Genomic DNA, 16,272 nt, shown 5'->3' on the forward strand with positions numbered 1-16,272 from the left:
TTTAAAAATCATTAAGTTAGTAGTCTTGTTTTTACATATGTAGTTCATTGTTAATATACTTAATGATATATTTACTTATCATAGTATCATGTTAACTATATATATATCCATATATATGTCATCATATAGTTTTTACAAGTTTTAACGTTCGTGAATCACCGGTCAACTTGGGTGGTCAATTGTCTATATGAAACATATTTCAATTAATCAAGTCTTAACAAGTTTGATTGCTTAACATGTTAGAAACATTTAATCATGTAAATATCAATCTCAATTAATATATATAAACATGAAAAAGTTCGGGTCACTAGATTAATTGCCTCCATTCAGAATGCAACATCTCGAGACCTCATTGCTTCATCAAATATTTTAGGATCATCCTCAACATTGAAACAGTACAAATACTGGGTAGAAATATTATGCTTGGAACCTTCAACTAAGAATAATTGAAAATCTGGTCCAATGATTTATGTTTCCTTTCTCTTTTGCTTTTCGAAGTTCAAGTGACTAATCAACAGTCATTTCAGAAACTTCAACATTACATTCCTTATTGATTCCATTAGTACTTGAAATCATATACTTTGGACTAGGTATAAATGAAAGGATTTTCAAAGATTATACCAAAAGTGGTTACAAGATTTAAGTCTTCGTAGCATTAAAGCACAAATGGTTACAAGACTAAATCTTAATGGCAACAAACCATGAGCGGTTACAAGACTCATTTAAACCACGTGGTTACCAGACTTAAGATTTTATGATATTAAATCATAAATAGTTACATTACTAAGTGTTCATGACATTAAACCACAAGCGGTCACAAGACTAAGTCTTTAAAGCATTAAATTACAAGTGTTTACAAGACCAAGTCTTAATAAAATTAAACCACAAGTAATTACAAGACTATTCTTAATCTTGTTTGTGGTTACAAGATCATCTCTTAAGTCATTAAACCAAAAAGGTTACCAGACTACTCTTAATGACATTCAACCACAAAAGTGGTTACAAGATTAACCTTAATGACATTATTAGTTACAACATTAATATTAATTATATTAAACTACAAGTGGTTACAAAATTAATCTTAATGTCATTATTGGTTACAAGATTAATCTTAAAGTCATTAAATCACAATCTTTGTAATTGTCAATTAATAAAGTTCAGACAATTAGGAAACCACTTTTTGTTCCAAAATCATAAGGTGTAATCTTGTTCCTTTTGTTAGGATCTCTATTTGAAGCGACCCGTCCTAATCCATAAGGACGAATACAATAACATATGATTACATTGTGAGGTATTTGACCTCTATATGATACATTTTACAAACATTGCATTTGTTTTGAAAAGACAAACTTTCATTTCCTCGTAAGTTGACAAACATGCATACCATTTCATAATATCTAAACTATAAATGACTTAATTTGTCATTTATTTAATAATAATCTTTATTGAACTCAATGACTTGAATGCAACGTCTTTCGAAATATGCCATGAATGACTCCAAGTAATATCTCAAAATGAGCAAATGCACAGCGGAAGATTTCTTTCAAACCTGAGAATAAACATGCTTTCAAGTGTCAACCAAAAGGTTGGTGAGTTCATTAGTTTATCATAAACATTCATTTCCATCATTTTAATAGACCACAAGTGATGTTATGCAGAGGTGTATATGAAATAGCTTTATTTTTACAACTAAATACTATTAAATACGATAAAATTTTACACAAGATATTTATTTATTTATAGAATGGATATACTTAAACCTTGCTACAACACTTATATGCAGTGTACCTAATCGTACAGTAGTGTAGTTTTTAGTAAGTCCGGTTCATTCCACAGGAAAAATCTTTAAACAAAGCTTAACGCTATATTAGTTTTAATTTATAAAAATACAAATATATAAATAAGTAATATTATTATTATAAAGGGGGATTTTTACCGTTTAATGACCGGTTTGTCAATTTTTAAAACTTTAGTCGCAGTTTAAACCTAATGTAAAATATTAAAAATAAATATAACTTAGTTTAAAGCGTAAAGTAAATAACGATAATGAAATTGCGATAAATAAAAGTGCGATAAAATAAAATTGCGATAATTAAAAAGTACGATAATTAAAAGTGCAATTAAATACAATAACAATAAATAAAAGTATGATAATTAGAAGTGCAATTAAATATAAAATAAAGGAAATTAAATATGAAATAAAATAATTATGCTTATTTAAACTTCCGTAATCATGATGTTTGACGTGTTGATTTTAGTTTTATGCCCATGGATTAATTGTCCTTTGTCCTGGATTATTTAATATGTCCGTCTGGTTTTGTCCATAACAGTCCATCAGTCATAAATATAAAGTGCGAGTATCCTCGTCAAATTATCCTTATATCCGAAGTCAAATATTCCAACTAATTTGGGACTTAAACTGTAACGAGGTTTTAATACTTTGTTTAATAATTACACCAGGTTATCGACTGCGTGTAACCCAAGGTTTTAATATTTGTTATCAATTATGCCAAGTGTCCTTGTACATAATTTCACCCCTGTTTTAATAATTCTAGTGGCTATTAATCCATTCCCGTGTCCGGTTAAATGAACGATTATTCGTACATATAAATATCCCGCCCATCGTGTCCGATTGAGTGTATATGGTTATTTATAGGGACGTCCAATTGTAAATCTTTATATTAAAATTAACAAACTATCATTTAGTTAAACAAATATAAAGCCCATTAATAGCCCATAGTCTAATTTCCACAAGTGTCGTTCTTTTGTCCAAACCCCAATTATGGTACAAAACCCAATTACCCAATTTTAATATTTTTAGCCCAACATCATGATTACTTCGTTTTAAATAAGCATAATAATAACTTAGCTACGAGACATTAAATTAAAAAGGTTGAACGTAACTTACAATGATTAAAAATAGCGTAGCGTTACACGGACAGAATTTCGACTTACACCCTTACAACATTCGCTAACATACCCTTATTATTGGAAATTAAAATTAAAATTAAAATTATAATATATATATATATATATATATATATATATATATATATATATATATATATATATATATATATATATATATACGTTGATAGAGAGATTGATAAAAGGATATATAAAACGTTCAGAACGCGCGAGCTTTTATAGGCATTTTCAGAATTTGGGGCTCCACGAGTCGCGGTATTTTTGCCCTTCAAACTCCGCAAGTCGCGGAGTTTGCTTTTACAGCTCATCCCTTTTTGGATCTTCTTTGCCGACGGTTTTAATATATAAATATAATATATATATAATTTATATAATTAATTATATATTATATTATATTTATATACATAGTTAACTTGTAATTTTTAGTCCGTTGCGTCGAGCGTTGAGAGTTGACTCTGGTCCCGGTTCCGGATTTTCGAACGTCCTTGCGTACAATTTAATATCTTGTACTTTGCGTTTTGAATCTTGTACTCTTGTAATTCTGAGACGTTTCTTATTAATAATTGGAACCTCTTTGATTGTATTTTGTACTTTTGAGCTTTTTGGTCGTTTGCGTCTTCAATTTGTCGAATCTGTCTTTTGTCTTCACCTTTTATTATTTAAACGAATATCACTTGTAAATAGGACAATTGCAACTAAAAGCTTGTCTTTCTTGAGGGATAATGCTATGAAATATATGTTCATTTTTAGCATTATCAAATATTCCCACACTTGAGCGTTGCTTGTCCTCAAGCAATATAGTCTTGAAATACTAGAATCACTTCTTTATTCTTCACACTTTGTACATCAGTGATTTCTATACGGCGGTATAAATAATGGTAGTAACGATGTGGTTTACAGTCCCACATGACTATAAAAATTTAGATCCATTAAGGAAATTGGATCTTTATGAAAACATTTGATCTTTTTGAAAATTCAATCTAGTTTTTTACCCTAGATAAGTTTTCCGGAATAACCCTTCGCCGGTGTTTGCAAAATATTTTTGTGCGTTTGGTGGGTTTCAGATTTGAAAATTTTAGCTCAAAACTTGTGGTTTTGTGTCACCCACTTGCTAACCTTGTATTAGGAAAGCAACACGTCCAGTATACTTGCTCCGTATATTACCTTTCGGTAAACTACCGTCCGGTTGTAAAGGAAAGCGTTGAACAAGCAACTGTTAAGGCAATGTCCCCTGACATGCTTTTAATTATGGTCTATAACGTGTCGGACGCAATTACTATCCTTTGTAGGAGCAATAGTAAAGCTCACCCTTATAATTTTCTGGTCTGGCACAAGGTCCTGTCTTTGACCATGCTATGCAACCACCGTTCTTACGGTTGACACCCGATTTGGTTCAGGTGACCTAATGAATTCCAGTTGAATTCCTAGTATTTTACGTTCAATGGTAATGAACGCATTGAAAATGGGTTTTTAGAAAACAAATCGGTTTGAAATTTTGATCAAAATATTTTCTCGTTCAAGCTCGAGTTTAGATATCATTGAATTCCATGAGTTTGTAATTCTCAATCTTTAAGGTCAATATCTAGGATTGAGTAATATCAGTCTTAAAAGCTGATTTTTGATCTTTAAGGAGATTATCCTTTCTGAGGATCTGATTCATTAGTCTTATCCAGCTAATTTGCACGGCGTCCTCCCCATTTTACGAGACAGATCCTCTCATGGTTAGGATAAGTCTGACCACTTGGCGACCCTATTTTATGCTGAGGTCCGTGGATTTCCTGCTGATTTTAGAGATGACTTTTCTAGGTTTTTCGTCAACCTACAGCTGGTCTGGACGACAACTTCATGACCTAAATCAAGAAGCGCGTTTCTTTTTCGGAAGACTTTACTTCCTTTAAATGATGGAATTGATTCATCGTGTAGATCCATCTTTCTTACAGAAAATTGGGTAAAACTTTTTATTTTCGTTCAAAACAAAAGTATCTTCAATTATTTGTACAAAAATATGTGATATATAATTTGAATAACTTGGTAAATATTTCCCACACTTGGCTTTTATTTTCTTTTCTTTGCCTTTTTATTTTCCTCTATTCCATTCTTAAATGAATTCTAACATTTTGGGTTGTTTCTCAATTTATGTCCTTTCCAAGGTAACAATAATTTCGGTGTTAACACCTAGTTTTATCGTTCATAAATATGTATAAACATGATTTTGAATTCATTTAGTTGAAAATTTTGAAAATTTTTACTAGAATTGGGTAGTCAGTATATAAGACTAGGGCTGTTCTTTATTATCAGAGAGCACTAGATTCTAATACAACTACTGCGTTACTAGTATTTTTAATGGTAACCAAGTGTTTAGATTAAAAAAATTTAAAATTCCGAAAGAATTTAACCCCTTCCCACACTTAAGATCTTGCAATGCCCTCATTTGCAAGAAATCAGTAACAATTTAAATTATTGAGGGTGATTAACGTAGAAAAATGATTAAATTTTACCAAAGTTTTAAAACATATTGGATTTTTTTTTATCTTTAACTTATAAAACAAATAATTAATTAATTTTAAAATTTTGTTTCTTTTCAGAATGAGGGCGTTTCGGTACGTTGACCTAGTCTGTCCCTCAACAAAATTTTAAAATTTGTCTTTTTGAAGCGTTGTTTTAAAAGATAAGATTTTTTGGATTTTTTAATTTTTTTTGGCATACTTTAAGTCAAAATAATTAAAAATAATGATAACAAAATTTGTCGTCCCGCCCTCGGGTAAAGCAATTTCGGTTCAATGACCTAGTGTTCAACTCACGACGAATTTTAGAAATCATTTTTTTAACTTAATGAAATAAAGTAAATTTTTGTTTTTAAATTCACACAAAACTTAAATTAAAAAAAATGCATATTAATTTTATACAAAACCTACAAAACAAAACAAAAAATCAGAATGGGGGAGAAAACTAGTTCTTTAGTGTCTGCTAGTGGAAAAGACCAATCGGATTCCATTCTCGGAACTAAACGAGAATAGAACAAATAACTCTAGACAATATTTTATATTTAGAACATCTGAATCTCCCCACACTTAGGGAGCTGTGGTGTCGAAATTGTGATTAACTTCATCGTCAATTTCTCTTGGACCATAATCAACTTGCATATCCGTGACTTTTACTTTAAGCCAGTGACCAGCTTTTTTCGTAATATCCACAAATTCAACTACTTTCGCCTTTTCTTTAGGCGACAGATTGGATACTAACCGGTTACATAACTTAAAGTTCCCCTTACTTCTAGCATCAATAACCCGTTTAAAAAGTTTCTTCATTGAACTGTTAATAACGGGGTCATTTAATTTCCTATCAACAACTGGGTTCTTTGTTATCAAGTCATCATTAGGTGTTACTTCATTTTCCCCACACTTGGGCGTTTTATTATTATTAAGCACTACCGTTGGAGTTGGTAAAACAACATGGTTATTACCAATCGTTTTTGTTGGTTTAACGGTTTTGGTTGGTGGAGATTTAGACTTTCGAATCATAAAGGTGATCGATTTGTCACTACTACTAAGTGTCATTCTACCATTTCCAACATCAAATAACACCCCGGTGGACGCTAAGAATGGTCGACCTAAAATTAGAGGAATGTTTGAGTCCTCTTCTATGTCAATGACAATAAATTCGACTAAAAAGGTTAAATTACCTACTTGAACGGGTAGGTTGTCAGCAATTCTAACTGGATGCTTAATGGTTTGATCAAGGAGTCGAACACTCATATACGTTGGACTTAACTCACCTACACCTAATCTCTTATATAATCAAAGAGGCATAACACTCACACTTGCACCTAAATCTGCTAGTGCATCATACATGACACAATCACTAAGTAGACAAGGAACAATAAATTCACCCGGATCACCTACCCTAGTTGGAGGTTTTGGTGGAACTGTCTTCACCGGGTTTACTTCTACGGCTTTTGTTTCTTGTACTTTCTTATTCTTTTTCTTCTTCTTCTTTCCAGAAGTATCACAAAATTTATTACCTATTACTTGCTCATACTCAACTCCTTTTCTTGGAAACGGGATGGGTGGTTTGTATGGTGCCACCACTGGCTTTACATACTCGGGTGTTGGTGGTGGTGATGTAACTTCTTCAATGTTACTCACATCTAAAACTTTCCCATCTTCTGTTGTTGGTTTTTCAAAATTTGTTGACACCATATTAACATTTTCATTCCGAGGATTTACTTCAGTATTACTCGGTAGCTTTCCTTGTTCCCTCTCACTCATCATGCTAGCAAGAGTACCTACATGTTTTTCTAGATTCAAAATGGAAGCTTGTTGAGTTCTTAATGACTGATCAAACCTCTCGTTCGTTTGGGTTTGAGATTCAACTAGCTTAAATACCACTTCTTCCAGATTTGACTTTTTTTCTTCGATTTGTTGTGGTGGTTTATACAAGCTGGGTCTTTGTTGATTGAAAGTGTTGTTTTGAGTTGGTTGGTTATTCGGACCTTGTTGGTTATACGAGTTATTGTCGGGTCCTTTTGGATTGTAAAGAATGTTTTGATTTCGATTGAAGTTTAGCCTTGGTGGTTGATAATTATTTTGATAATTATTTCCCGGCCTTTGGTTCATGTAGGAAACATTCTCACATTGTTCCATCGTTTGCTCAATGTGACATTCTTTTGTTAAGTGCGGTCCACCGCATTGCTCAAAACTGATTCGTATTGCGTGAATATCTTTATTCATCTTTTCCATTCGTCTTTCTGAAGCATCTATTTTTGCGGAAACGGAATCAAAGTCATGGCTAGAATCGGCTCTAGCCGCTTTAGATGATCGAAAGATATCTTTTTCTTGGTGCCACTCATGTGAGTGGGAAGCCGTGTTATCAATGATTTTGTAAGCTTCAGTTGCGGTTTTCTTCATAATGGAACCACCGGCTACTATGTCGATGTATTTTCGTGTAGCAACGTTGACACCTTGGTAGAATATTTGTACTATTTGATAAGTGTCTAAACCATGTTGAGGACATCCTCTCAACATCCTTCCGAATCTTGTCCACGCCTCATATAATGTTTCATTTGGCTTTTGCGTGAACATAACAATTTCTCCTTGAAGTCTTACGGCTTTGGATGCCGGAAAGAATTGTTTAAGAAATTTTTCAACTAACACATCCCATGTATCAATCGCCCCTTCAGGTAACGATTCTAACCAATCTTTGGCTTCTCCCTTTAAAGTCCAGGGAAACAACATAAGATAGATCTGTTCATCCTCAACTTCTCTAATCTTAAATAGAGTACAAATCCTATTAAAGGTTCGAAGATGTTCGTTGGGATCTTCTTTTGGCGTACCACTATATTGACACTGATTAGTTACCATGTGTAGGATTTGTCCTTTGATTTCATAATCTGGTGCATTAATGTCTGGCTTAATAATGGCGTGACCTTGGCCCGTGCGTGTAGCTTTCATTCGATCTTCCATACTTAGAGGTTCCAGATTTTCCATGATTGAATTTGTTGAATACGAATCAATAGAGAATTCTGATTGAACAGTTTGTGATTTAGGAGGAATGATTAGTGGTTCTGGATCTTGGAATTGTCCTTGAATATCCTCCGGGTTCTAAGTTGTGAAGTCGGGTTCAAAAGATGGATTATCGGAAATTTGAGTTGGAGTACTTGGATTACTAGATGACGATTCTAAAGAAAAATCAACGGCGACAATATTTGCTAGATGTCTTGATCGAGTTACAGGTGGTGAACGTACAAAAGGTGGTGAACGTCTTGCTCGGTGCATTCACTGAATATCCTATTAGTTTTTAAAAGGAAAGAAAAATTATATAAGTTATCCAATTAATAGACTTTTCTGATTTTGCCCACGTTTCGAATAGCCAAAAGATGCAGCAGAGGGGCAGGATTCGTTTGGTCTCAATATAATTGAGTACTGTTTGCCTCAAATAACCCGGTCCACGTACAAATCCAACTATTACTACGAATCAGAAAATTTTGATGTCTATCAATTTAACCACTTAAAACAATTTTTCGTAATTTTAAGAAATTTAGAGAAGAAGTAGAAAAAATTCTATGTCCTAAAAACTAGAATGACGAGAAATAAGAAAGAAAAAGATTGTGCGTCGAAAAGTGTCGAAAAAATAAAAGGTCGCAAAATGAGCGTCGAAAAATAAAAATAAGAAAGTAGCGCGAAAAACGGCGTCGCAAAATTCTAAAGCATCTAAATCTTAGTCTAAGGAATAAGCACTTAAGGGATTTTACAGCAAAGCCTAAAAATCTAAAAATGAAAATAAGCTACGGCAAAATACTAGAACTTACAACTAGCTACGAACAAATAAAAATACAAATATTACGATTAAATGATAAAAAGATACAAAAATAAAAATAAGCTTAAATTTGAAAATATTATTTATTTTTATAAAAATATTATTTATTTATTTTTATTTATAAAAGTATTAATTTATATATATTTAATAATACTAATTAATATTTAAAATACAAATTAATTTAAAAACTAAAACTAAATATTAATATTAAATATAAACCTAATTAAGTTTTAATAATAATAATTAAATTATACTCCGTAATAAATGCCAAATTAGGGTTCTGCTCGTGTCAGGGAGGCTCCGCGAGTTGCGGTACACCTGGCAACAAACTCCGCAAGTCGCGGGGTATGAAATTTCAGATTAGGTGGTTTCGTTTGACAGGTTTCGTTTTTAATATTTATATATATATATATATATATATATATATATATATATATATATATATATATATATATATATATATATATACACATATATATATATTCTATTTTAATAATTATATAAAATATTTATATTAAATAAATAAAACTTATATTTAAAAACTAAAATAGAAATAAAAATACTTTATAATTTTATAAATAAAAATCTTAAAAATAAATTTATATATATATTTTTTTCCGGTTTTTAATTTTTTATATTTTTTAATATTTAAAAAGTATATATTTTACAAAAACTAATTAAAACTTAATAAATTTTTTTTTATGTGTGTGGTGTAGTGACCCGAACTTTTCCATGTTTATATATATTAATTGAGATTGATGTTTACATGATTAAATGTTTCCAACATGTTAAGCAATCAAACTTTTTAAAGAAAACACGGTCGAAGTCCAGACTCACTAATGCATCCTAACAAACTCGATAAGACACACTAATGCAAATTTTCTGGTTCTCTAAGACCAACGCTCTGATACCAACTGAAATGTCCCGTTCTTATTGATTAAAAACGTTCCATATTAATTGATTTCGTTGCGAGGTTTTGACCTCTATATGAGACATTTTTCAAAGACTTCATTCATTTTTAAACAAACCATAACCTTTATTTCATCAATAAAGGTTTAAAAAGCTTTACGTAGATTATCAAATAATGATAATCTAAAATATCCTGTTTACACACGACCATTACATAATGGTTTACAATACAAATATGTTACAACAAAATAAGTTTCTTGAATGCAGTTTTTACACAATATCATACAAGCATGGACTCCAAATCTTGTCCTTATTTAAGTATGCGACAGCGGAAGCTCTTAATAATCACCTGAGAATAAACATGCTTAAAACGTCAACAAAAATGTTGGTGAGTTATAGGTTTAACCTATATATATCAAATCGTAACAATAGACCACAAGATTTCATATTTCAATACACATCCCATACATAGAGATAAAAATCATTCATATGGTGAACACCTGGTAACCGACAATAACAAGATGCATATATAAGAATATCCCCATCATTCCGGGACACCCTTCGGATATGATATAAATTTCGAAGTACTAAAGCATCCGGTACTTTGGATGGGGTTTGTTAGGCCCAATAGATCTATCTTTAGGATTCGCGTCAATTAGGGTGTCTGTTCCCTAATTCTTAGATTACCAGACTTAATAAAAAGGGGCATATTCAATTTCGATAATTCAACCATAGAATGTAGTTTCACGTACTTGTGTCTATTTTGTAAATCATTTATAAAACCTGCATGTATTCTCATCCCAAAAATATTAGATTTTAAAAGTGGGACTATAACTCACTTTCACAGATTTTTACTTCGTCGGGAAGTAAGACTTGGCCACTGGTTGATTCACGAACCTATAACAATATATACATATATATCAAAGTATGTTCAAAATATATTTACAACACTTTTAATATATTTTGATGTTTTAAGTTTATTAAGTCAGCTGTCCTCGTTAGTAACCTGCAACTAGTTGTCCACAGTTAGATGTACAGAAATAAATCGATAAATATTATCTTGAATCAATCCACGACCCAGTGTATACGTATCTCAGTATTGATCACAACTCAAACTATATATATTTTGGAATCAACCTCAACCCTGTATAGCTAACTCCAACATTCACATATAGAGTGTCTATGGTTGTTCCGAAATATATATAGATGTGTCGACATGATAGGTCGAAACATTGTATACGTGTCTATGGTATCTCAAGATTACATAATATATAATACAAGTTGATTAAGTTATGGTTGGAATAGATTTGTTACCAATTTTCACGTAGCTAAAATGAGAAAAATTATCCAATCTTGTTTTACCCATAACTTCTTCATTTTAAATCCGTTTTGAGTGAATCAAATTGCTATGGTTTCATATTGAACTCTATTTTATGAATCTAAACAAAAAAAGTATAGGTTTCTAGTCGGAAAAATAAGTTACAAGTCGTTTTTGTAAAGGTAGTCATTTCAGTCGAAAGAACGACGTCTAGATGACCATTTTAGAAAACATACTTCCACTTTGAGTTTAACCATAAGTTTTGGATATAGTTTCATGTTCATAATAAAAATCATTTTCTCAGAATAACAACTTTTAAATCAAAGTTTATCATAGTTTTTAATTAACTAACCCAAAACAGCCCGCGGTGTTACTACGACGGCGTAAATCCGGTTTTACGGTGTTTTTCGTGTTTCCAGGTTTTAAATCATTAAGTTAGCATATCATATAGATATAGAACATGTGTTTAGTTGATTTTAAAAGTCAAGTTAGAAGGATTAACTTTTGTTTGCGAACAAGTTTAGAATTAACTAAACTATGTTCTAGTGATTACAAGTTTAAACCTTCGAATAAGATAGCTTTATATGTATGAATCGAATGATGTTATGAACATCATTACTACCTTAAGTTCCTTGGATGAACCTACTGGAAAAGAGAAAAATGGATCTAGCTTCAATGGATCCTTGGATGGCTCAAAGTTCTTGAAGCAAAATCATGACACGAAAACAAGTTCAAGTAAGATCATCACTTGAAATAAGATTGTTATAGTTATAGAAATTGAACCAAAGTTTGAATATGATTATTACCTTGTATTAGAATGATAACCTACTGTAAGAAACAAAGATTTCTTGAGGTTGGATGATCACCTTACAAGATTGGAAGTGAGCTAGCAAACTTGAAAGTATTCTTGATTTTATGAAACTAGAACTTTTGGAATTTATGAAGAACACTTAGAACTTGAAGATAGAACTTGAGAGAGTTCAATTAGATGAAGAAAATTGAAGAATGAAAGTGTTTGTAGGTGTTTTTGGTCGTTGGTGTATGGATTAGATATAAAGGATATGTAATTTTGTTTTCATGTAAATAAGTCATGAATGATTACTCATATTTTTGTAATCTTATGAGATATTTCATGCTAGTTGCCAAATGATGGTTCCCACATGTGTTAGGTGACTCACATGGGCTGCTAAGAGCTGATCATTGGAGTGTATATACCAATAGTACATACATCTAAAAGCTGTGTATTGTACGAGTACGAATACGGGTGCATACGAGTAGAATTGTTGATGAAACTGAACGAGAATGTAATTGTAAGCATTTTTGTTAAGTAGAAGTATTTTGATAAGTGTATTGAAGTCTTTCAAAAGTGTATAAATTCATATTAAAACACTACATGTATATACATTTTAACTGAGTCGTTAAGTCATCGTTAGTCGTTACATGTAAGTGTTGTTTTGAAACCTTTAGGTTAACGATCTTGTTAAATGTTGTTAACCCAATGTTTATAATATCAAAAGAGATTTTAAATTATTATATTATCATGATATTATGATGTACGAATATCTCTTAATATGATATATATACATTAAATGTCGTTACAACGATAAACGTTACATATATGTCTCGTTTCAAAATCATTAAGTTAGTAGTCTTGTTTTTACATATGTAGTTCATTGTTAATATAATTAATGATATGTTTACTTATCATAATATCATGTTAACTATATATATAACCATATATATATGTCATCATATAGTTTTTTTACAAGTTTTAACGTTCGTGAATCACCGGTCAACTTGGGTGGTCAATTGTCTATATGAAACCTATTTCAATTAATCAAGTCTTAAAAAGTTTGATTGCTTAACATGTTGGAAACATTTAATCATGTAAACATCAATCTCAATTAATATATATAAACATGGAAAAGTTCGGGTCACTACATGTGGCGTTTCGCTTCGGCGGTCCCCGGCAGCGGCGCCAAAAATACTTGATGTTATGCAGAGGTGTATATGAAATAGCTTTATTTTTACAACTAAATACTATTAAATACGATACAATTTTACACAAGATATTTATTTAATTATAGAATGGATATACTTAAACCTTGCTACAACACTTATAGGCAGTGTACCTAATCGTACAGTAGTGTAGTTTTTAGTAAGTCCGGTTCGTTCCACAGGGAAAATCTTTAAACAAAGTTTAACGCTATATTAGTTTTAATTTATAAAAATACAAATATATAAATAAGTAATATTATTATTATAAAGGGGGTTTTTACCGTTTAATGACCGGTTTGTCGATTTTTAAAACTTTAGTCGCAGTTAAAACCTAATGTAAAATATTAAAAAAAATATAACTTAATTTAAAGCGTAAAGTAAATAACGATAATGAAATTTCGATAAATAAAAGTGCGATAAAATAAAATTGCGATAATTAAAAAGTACGATAATTAAAAGTGCAATTAAATACAATAACAATAAATAAAAGTATGATAATTAGAAGTGCAATTAAATATAAAATAAAGGAAATTAAATATGAAATAAAATAATTATGCTTATTTAAACTTCCGTAATCATGATGTTTGACGCGTATATTTTAGTTTTAAGCTAATGGGTTAATTGTCCTTTGTCCTGGATTATTTAATATGTCCGTCTGGTTTTTGTCCATAACAGTCCATCAGTCATAAATATAAAGTGCGAGTATCCTTGTCAAATTATCCTTATATCCGAAGTCAAATATTCCAACTAATTGGGGACTTAAACTGTAACGAGGTTTTAATACTTTGTTTAATAATTACACCAGGTTATCGACTGCGTGTAACCCAAGGTTTTAATACTTTGTTATCAATTATGCCAAGTGTCCTTGTACATAATTTCACCTCTGTTTTAATAATTCTAGTGGCTATTAATCCATTCCCGTGTCCGGTTAAATGAACGATTATTCGTACATATAAATATACCGTCCATCGTGTCCGATTGAGTGTATATGGTTATTTATAGGGACGTCCAATTGTAAATCTTTATATTAAAATTAACAAACTATCATTTAGTTAAACAAATATAAAGCCCATTAATAGCCCATAGTCTAATTTCCACAAGTGTCGTTCTTTTGTCCAAACCCCAATTATGGTACAAAACTCAATTACCCAATTTTAATATTTTTAGCCCAACATCATGATTACTTCGTTTTAAATAAGCATAATAATAACTTAGCTACGAGACATTAAATTAAAAAGGTTGAACATAACTTACAATGATTAAAAATAGCGTAGCGTTACACGGACAGAATTTCAACTTACACCCTTACAACATTCGCTAACATACCCTTATTATTGGAAATTAAAATTAAAATTAAAATTAAAATATAAATATATATATATATATATATATATATATATATATATATATATATATATATATACGTTGATAGAGAGATTGATAAAAGGATATATAAAACGTTCAGAATGCGCGAGCTTTTATAGGCATTTTCAGAATTTGGGGCTCCGTGAGTCGCGGTATTTTTTCCCTTCAAACTCCGCAAGTCGTGGAGTTTGCTTTTACAGCTCATCCCTTTTTGGATCTTCTTTGCCGACGGTTTTAATATATAAATATAATTTATATATAAATTATATAATTAATTATATATTATATTATATTTATATACATAGTTAACTTGTAATTTTTAGTCCGTTGCGTCGAGCGTTGAGAGTTGACTCTGGTCCCGGTTCCGAATTTTCGAACGTCCTTGCGTACAATTTAATATCTTGTACTTTGCGTTTTGAATCTTGTACTCTTGTAATTCTGAGACGTTTCTTATTAATAATTGGAACCTCTTTGATTGTATTTTGTACTTTTGAGCTTTTTGGTCGTTTGCATCTTCAATTCGTCGAATCTGTCTTTTGTCTTCACCTTTTATTATTTAAACGAATATCACTTGTAAATAGGACAATTGCAACTAAAAGCTTGTCTTTCTTGAGGGATAATGCTATGAAATATATGTTCGTTTTTAGCATTATCAACAAGATTTCGGATATATTATTGTACACGTAACCCGAGTACAAAATAGTACGCATAACCTGCGATTTAAAAATCATTCATATGGTGAACACCTGGTAACCGACATTAACAAATGCATCTAGAATATCCCCAAATATACAGGTACACTCATCTGTATATAAAATCGAAGTACTAAAGCATCCATAACCTGGATGGGGTTCGTTAGGCCCAATAGATCTATCTTTAGGATTCGCGTCAATTTGGGAGTCTGTTCCCAAATTCTTAGGCTACCAAGCTAAAAAGGGTGATATCCGGTATAATAATTCAACCATAGAATGTAGTTTCAGTACTTGTGTCTATTTCGTAAAACAGTTATAAAAGCAGCGCATGTATTCTCAGTCCCAAAAATATATATAAAAAGGGCGTAATGAAACTCACAATACTGTATTTCGTAGCAATAATGCATATGACGGCACTGAACAAGTGCAGGGTTGGCCTCGGATTCACGAACCTATATTAATTATTAATTATATATATTTATATGTTGATCAATATTTGTCTAACAATTTAGGTCAGGTCATAGTGTATCACAATCCTAATGCTCGAGACTGATATGCAAAAGTCAACAAAAGTCAACTTGACCCAAAATGACTTCCAAAATCTATACATGATTATTATATAACTTAAATATAGTTGTTTTATATATTTAAATATATTTAATAGATTTTATTAGAGTAAATAATATAAATTATTTATCAATAAATAAAAATTTATATTAAAATCTATATATATAATAAAAATTATAC

At 30.9% G+C, this 16,272-nt stretch overlaps 1 non-coding gene across 1 annotated transcript; it reads left to right on the plus strand.

Annotated features, from left to right (window-relative positions):
* The first annotated feature begins 7,923 nt into the window (after positions 1–7,923).
* LOC139879088 (small nucleolar RNA R71) lies at positions 7,924–8,030 on the plus strand. Its single transcript, XR_011769939.1, has one exon. It is a non-coding gene; the product is annotated as a small nucleolar RNA R71 (small nucleolar RNA).
* Positions 8,031–16,272: the final 8,242 nt, after the last annotated feature.

The sequence above is a fragment of the Rutidosis leptorrhynchoides genome, chromosome 11 (genome assembly GCF_046630445.1).
Source record: "Rutidosis leptorrhynchoides isolate AG116_Rl617_1_P2 chromosome 11, CSIRO_AGI_Rlap_v1, whole genome shotgun sequence".
Classification (NCBI taxonomy): Eukaryota; Viridiplantae; Streptophyta; class Magnoliopsida; order Asterales; family Asteraceae; genus Rutidosis; species Rutidosis leptorrhynchoides.